The 7,523-nt window shown below is 41.3% G+C and overlaps 1 long non-coding RNA gene across 1 annotated transcript in view; it reads right to left on the bottom strand.

Moving 5' to 3' along the window:
* Positions 1–9: 9 nt before the first annotated feature.
* Positions 10–7,523, bottom strand: part of LOC115242391 — a 98,625-nt gene continuing 91,111 nt past the window's right edge. Inside the window, exon 3 of the long non-coding RNA XR_003885040.1 lies at positions 10–238. This is a non-coding gene — a long non-coding RNA (uncharacterized LOC115242391). The remainder of the gene's footprint in view (positions 239–7,523) is intronic.

Here is a 7,523-nt window from a genome sequence, read left to right as displayed (position 1 = left end):
TATATGTCATATTTAAAAATTGCAAAAGAATGAGACGAAGGGTTGCCCGGCGTCATATGCCGAGGATTCACGCACTGTTGGCGTAGACGCGCCCCGTCTTGGGGGCTGCAGGTGCAGGAGGTACTCCTTTGGCGGATTCATGCTTGCGTGATTCCAGGAGCCGGCAGGTCCTCCGCGGAGGGCCCCTCCGCCAACAAGCGAATCCTCCTGGCACGCGCGTTTCTCTGCCGCTGGTGTTCTGCGAACATATGTGAAGGAATCATGCTCGACTGCGCCGCCTTGCCACCCCGCAGGTACCTCTTGGTGGCGGCCGCAGGTGGTGCGGTGCACCTTAAACTGCCACCTCGAAGCAGGTTTTCAGGAAGTCTATGGCATGCCGATGCACGTAAACTTTAACCCGACGCACGTTTTATTACGATTATTTCCGTACACTTATCGAATTTTTGTATCAAATAAATCTCCAATTTTTATACTGATTATCTTGTTTCTCGTTAATTATTTCCGCTATAATATATTTTGCCATCTATGAATAATAATTGAAGTATATTTCTCTCTTCTAGATTTATCATTAATACTGCCTTGTGTAATTTCACAAATATTTATTGTGCTCTTTCTATGAAGAATTGGCGCACTGCACATGGATATATTGTAGAAAATATAGCTGGTTATAAATAGTTGTCGATGGACTGTAGGAGGCTGCATAAGCGCAGGACGTTTTTCATGTGGCTAGATCCCGGCGATATCCCGACGGCATTGTCGGCCGGCATTTTTACCGAAGGGTGAAAATCGCAAATGTAAATCGTCACCGGGTTGCATGTTGGTGCCCACGCGTTCGGATGTTAAATGTAGAGGGATTACGGCGATCGCGCGCGTCACGGTACCGATATTTCGAATGTATCGACGACCGACATCAATCGGGGAGGGGTTTACGGAGGTGTTCTGGCGACGGTGTGCATAACGGAACGGCACGGATTTGCGCATGAAGTCTTGAATCGTCCTTCTTTTTCTCCTTCTTGCTTTTTTTTTAGCCATTAAACGAAAGTGCCATCGATATTCAATGACGAAAGGTAAATGGATAGGTAATACGCTACCCGTATCACCGTTGTAAAAAAAAAAGGAAATGTAACAAGAGACGTTGAATCGGCGTTAGCAGGTAATAGGAAGGTTCTCAAACAGAGAAAATTTCCCGTGGGATAAGCATACAAAAGTCATCGAGGCTACTCGGGGTCAAACGATAAAATTAATTCGTACGCATTATCGCATCCGCACGTTATTATCATAGCTGATGAACAGTCTGCAGATGTATATATTATTTCTTAGATTCCCCTTTTTATCGGAGCTAAATTGCATTATACATTCATGAATTAATAACACATATTACCAATATAACATAATTTCAGTAGTTTTAATATCTCTATAAAATTATTTTAATTAGTAATATATAATTATTTAAAAAATTAAAAAGTTTTTAATTTCTATAGACAGGGATAAAGAGAATCTACTTTTGACATTTTTTCCAAAATAGATAAAAAGACTACGCTATCATCTGATTATTCTCGTGGAAATATCGCGTGACGTCGAAACGTTAAAGGATTTAATACAATTGTCGACGAGATTGAGCCGCCGTGACGTCGCTTTCATCTTACATTCTCAAGCCGCGACACGAAACTGCCGTCTCACGGCGATGCTCGACAAAGAGTCGTCGTGAAACGCTCCGAAAAGTGGAGCAGCTTCCTTTTCTCGCGCGGGCGAGGTCAAGAAGTCTCGCGCTCCCTTTGTTCCCTTTTTCCGTACTGGTCGCCGTCAGTCGGGCCCATTGAAATCAGGTGTTGCCGCGCGGTACCTTTCACCATGGCAACGTATTGTTTCAATGCAACGTGCGTTTCGTCAACTACGCGCGGTTACGTGGACACGCGTTTCCGTGTATACTGCACTGCGAGCGAATGTATCGGCACGCAGGTGTGTGCTAGTCGTGCGTCGTTGCGTTGCAAGGCACTACCCGCACGATTTCTAAGATAACGGTTGACGCTCATAATTATCAGCTCTCCTAAACAGATATACATTCTTTATGCGCGCTACGCGCACAACGCAGGTAATCCTGTTGCGTTACATCCGCGTTTCTACATCTGTCAGGTTTTGTCAGAATTTATGGCGGACCTTATTAGCGTATACGCAGATGATATTAGCAGTATGTACGCAGCTTCGCGAGGGAAGCTACTGCACGATCAACCCATTAGCGCTAACCGTGTAATTCGAAAATAATTTATCCGCTTCCTTATTATCTGCTCTCTACACGGCTGTTATTATTTCGCGGTACGTGCTGCTATTCTGTCGGCTACATTATTATTATGGTCCGATTATGCTACGCGCTGTTGAGAATTGCGTGCTTATCAATTCTCATCAATGGTAAAGACGGCATTAAATTAGATTCAATTATTGTTACCATCTCATGTACGCTGGCTCTATTATAACTATCTTCGAAGCGCATTGTCAGCGTCAATAAAAGCGATATTATATTGACAGAATTATTGTTAGGAGGGCGCGCAAATATTTTTTACGTGCATCCATCAGTTAACTTGCATTCTTGAAAATTATACTACATACATATAACATGAAAACGAATTGTGCTACGATGGCTTCGCCGGACGATTTTCGATAATAATTGGGCGAGGGCGAAATGTCTTTATTTCTTATGTATCTCCGGTATTGTTAGCAGGATACGATCGTCGTCGATTGGTATTGATCGCGCAATTATCGGTCTCAGCACGATCGTCCCATTAACGTCAATTGCCGAGCCTCCTCGGTTGAGGTAAAGCGAATACAGGCGCGACCGGTCGCGTGGCCGGCACGCGCCTCTACCGATGACAACTTCCGTCCCTCGTACCGGAAGTCGCGCCGTGTGTCGACGCGACTGTACAGCCTGCATTCTAGATGCACCCGCCTCTATGTACGTTAGGCAAGTGGCTGTCAACAAGCCGCATGCGAATAAAGTGACGTCCTTTTCTTGTGCGTAAATATGCTTTCACCGTTTGGGTGCGTTCATTTACTTGCGATGAAGAGACATTTTTATAATTGCTTCGAAAATTGTGTAAGCGTTTTATAGCGTTTATATAAAAATACTTTTCTTAGATAAATAGAAATTAGAGATTAATTCGAAATCGTGGATGCATTAAGATCAAGATAGTACTTATTTACTCATTCTAAAATGGTGGCAGGTGAGCCGTCATAAAACTTAACTTGTAAGATGATACAGTGCACGATCGATGCTCCAGCACGGGCGCAATGCGGGAGCTGCGCCGTAATAAAGGCTGTTTTATTGTGTGACCCGTGGTTTCGCTGCCCTTTCGTAAATAAAGAGGCGCTGCGAGAACTTCGACGTTTTTACGCTCTTACTAGATCATAAATCTCGGTAAAATGTGAAACTGAGAAATTGAACGTTTTGTTGCGACCCTTGCATCAAACTATAAATCAAATGTTCTGTAATATCTACATTTTCTTATACCTTGATTTGTATTTTTTAAATCACAGTACTTGTAATTTATTAAGAAGATCATAATTTTATCTAAAAAAAAACTTCTAATTTTTTTTATATGAAAGAAATTAAAAAATGTGTTTAAAAAATGTATTTTTCTGGAATTTGTTATATAATAAAGCGATCTGCATTTTTAAAGAGATCCAACCATACAACGTAAATTCAACTTTCGCGACTTACGACATGAACGATGACAATTCGTTTTCGAGAATACGAGCGTATTGCGAGTGCAGGAAAAGAGAGTCTCCGACACGTGACATATCCCCCGTCCATTTGAAGGATAAAAGTCGACCTCCTTCGTGATCTTTTTCCTGGTTTCTCTCAGTTGAGCCGTCTCCATTTACAATTTAAAGACATTCGAACGTGTGCGACCCTCTTTCCTGTGTTAAAAGAAAAAAAAATGAATCCCCTCCCTTTCCGGTACGAAAAAGTGCTTCGCGAGAGGCCGCATCGCGACTGGCTAATCTAAAAATACTAAAGTCGACCTTTCCCGCGGCAAGAGTGATGGTCCCGGACGACTGCTAAATCAACGGCGAGATTGAGATGCAAATGCAGTCTCTCGCATTCAGCGAGAGAAGAGAAGAGAGGAAATGAGACGACGGGGGCGCGGAACGAAAGAAGATGCGAAGTCGAGGACGCTGTAAGAGATGAGAGAAAATGCGGAGAGCGAGGGTAGGATACAGATGAGAGAAAAAGAAGAAGAGAGAGAAAGAGAAAGCGACCACATCGCGCGATAACTGCAATTCGGGCAATTAACATTTATAACGTCTCCATTCGGCGCTGACAGGTCATGCGAACGGCCGTGTGCATAAAACGCGGAATTTAACGCCGATAATTCAATCCGGCTGCGATTGTGCGTCGTCCCCGCCCTCCTTGTCACCCCTTGCTTCCCTCTCTGTCGTTTTACCACGCGGGCGAAATAACTTTATTGAAATTCGTGCTGATCTCGCAATAACTCATGCGCGATGCACACACGACCCGGGCGCGCAGTCAGCTGATATCGCGGGTCCGATCTGCCACGTCTGAACCCGCGTGCGTATTTGCGCGCGTACCTGCGAGTGTACGCGGGTATTCGCATCGTTCGGAAAATGGAAATAAATCGTGCGCTATCTCGCTATATTCCCTCATCGGTGTCATCACTGCCCGATCACAAAGATACCGCATCTAGAACGAACTAGTTCTGATATTTATGCGCGAGCGTATTATCAAGAATGGATTCTGTTGTCTTTTAATGAAAAATGATAAAATATAATAGCGTATATAGATAATGTAGATATACATAAAAATATATAAAGACGTGATAACGAACTATGTAAGTAATGGCAAAAATTATAGAGAAGTTTCACACTTTGATAAATATGTCAAATATCTTTTAAATTTCATAAAAGACATTATCACGTTTTATTTATCGTACTCCGGAATTCGGTTAATGGAAGGTTGTCTGATTCTTTCTCTCCTATTGGCAGCCAATTGCAATGTATTTTCTTCACTTCCTATCGAAATAAAATTAATCTGTGATATTCTCTCAGCTACTGATACAAATATAAAATTGACGTAAGAATTTACAGATTTTATTACGGTTCCATTTTCATCGATTTCACATATTTCATATTTAATAAGAATAGTATGCTCGTTATCGGCTATGTGTAAAGTCCTCTCACGTAAATCTCTAATGATACGAAGCTCGAAGGTTTTTGTAACAACCACGTTCGTTATCAATCCAAACCATTTCGTTCTGGATAAATCTAAAAATTATCAATGTAAAATGTTAAATATAGTTACACGTAAATTAATCAATATTAATGTTTTACCTTCGTGAGCTGCGCGATTTATCGTCACATTTCCCAAAGTCAACATGTCGTGCGCTTTACTGAGAAAATAATAATTGTAACCTGTACAATTTATTTGATTTTTTCCATGCTCAAGAATTATCTGCAAAGAGATAATAGATTCAGCTGATTCCATAATCTATTATTCTATTTTAAAATCAATCTATAACATCATCGGTATCTTTACCCGAAAGTTCACTTGATCACCGGACGTTCGCACACTATGAAATCCCTTACTAAGCCATTTGAAATTTGTTTCGCCTTTCAACGCAAAATCGCGAATCGGTCCAAGTATCTTTAGAATCGGTACAGCACGGAAACATGTTATCTATTTAACGAGAAACCATAGAATAACTTGAAGAAAGTGTAAATTCAAGATATCGATGATTTGTAATAATCCGTTACCTGCGTGCTGGTTGGCACAAAAATATGTCCGATTTTATATGCATTTGTGTCAAAACAATATGGAATCGGAGTATAATCGGGTGCTCCGATTTCTTGAGCAACGATCGGTCCGATAATATTCCACGTATGATCGATATTTAAATTCTTGGAGATAGAAAGTCTTCGTTTTTTCTTAACGATTAACATACGCGCCTCATCTTGCATTTTGACAGCAGTTCATTATTTTGGTTATGATTTTTTCTTGTTCGATAAATAATGTCAATTGTTTGTTATAATTGCGACGAACATCGTATTACTAAATTTATATTCTCTATTTAATAAGTGAATAATTTTTAAATGTCAATAAAAACCATGAAACTACTTTTTATATAGCCTTATATCTCTATCTCTTTAATTTTAAATTATTATCGGAATTTTCTATATTCAGTTCTTTTCAAAGCTTATACATATGTATATACTGTCACACAAGAGGACCTCCAACGAGCTAATCGAATCTCATACGAGAGAAAAGTTAACCGAGAAATCGGTGACATCGGCGAGTTCCAAATCGAATCGAGTGATATTCTTGTTGTCGATCGATCACGAGGCCCATCTTTTTGGTACATCGGCACAGTCATTTGTAATCATTAGCGGCATGGTACCGTTGAGCCCGATATCTTATTATGTCATTTCGTCTCGTATCTTTTCTTTCACGCCGCATCATCGATATAGATACCTCGGCATTGTCGTAAATAGTATTCGACGCGAGCATCATTTATTGATGAAACATTGAATTAACTTTTATTCAGCGTGGATGAATGAACATAGTAAAATGAATAAGCGTTTTAATTATACAATTACGTGATCACATAAATGTCACGAGCACATCTTTTATCATTTTGGGATTAACATAATATCCATAAATATTATAAATATGCGCATTGGTACACTTGATCCAATTATAAATAAAGTGGCGAGTTTACGCTTTAGAAGAACATTCTTCAGAAAACGCGAATCTCGTAACGCCGGTTCGGTAATGACGCGACTGGTTCCGCGACACCATTTGCGCGATCCTTACAGCAGTAAAGTGTACTACAGTATTGTAACCGCGCAATGATATTTAATTCACGGAATGCGATAAACACGCTGATATGTGAATCCACCGTGCTCAGACGCGAGCGCAAAATTAGCGTCTCGGGGGCAGCCCTGTTCGCAATTTACACATTCCAGATAGATACGAAGCAATTGAAAAAAATTAATCGCGGAAACACACTCGCGTTTTCCACTCACTACGACCTTGAGTGTAGTACAGCTTGAGATTTGTGAAAAGAGACGTTGCGGTCGATTGCGCTCGTAAAAAAAAAGTTCCACCTGCTCGCTTTCTTAGCTGTGTATTCCGCTTCGTAATGAGCGAATTCCTGAAACTGCCGCGCGAGACTCGACTGCGAGGGGTCTCTCTAGTAAAGTAAAGTAAAATATTGTCGAAGTTCGCGCGACTTGGTGCAATTATGAAAAAAAGCGTTGCGAAAATCTACGTCCTTTGATCTTCGCGGTGAATTTGTGATTACGATAAAGTAATCGCAATGCATCATCGGTAGTGCGGCGACGTGGTAGCACTCGCGGCAACAAGCGGGACGGGCCCTGGGGTGAGCCTTAAATTTCCAAGCCGGCAAATTGAAACGGCCCCGGGCCGTATCCCGATATTGCTTATGGTACAAATTTAATAAGACGCCTGCTGGGGCCACCAGTTACCATGCTAATATCATCCGCCATCGGCG

This window comes from Formica exsecta, unplaced genomic scaffold (genome assembly GCF_003651465.1).
Source record: "Formica exsecta isolate Colony F162 unplaced genomic scaffold, ASM365146v1 scaffold591, whole genome shotgun sequence".
Lineage (NCBI taxonomy): Eukaryota > Metazoa > Arthropoda > Insecta > Hymenoptera > Formicidae > Formica > Formica exsecta.
The sequence above is the reverse complement of the archived record's forward strand: the minus strand, read 5'-3'. Positions and strand labels throughout refer to the sequence as shown.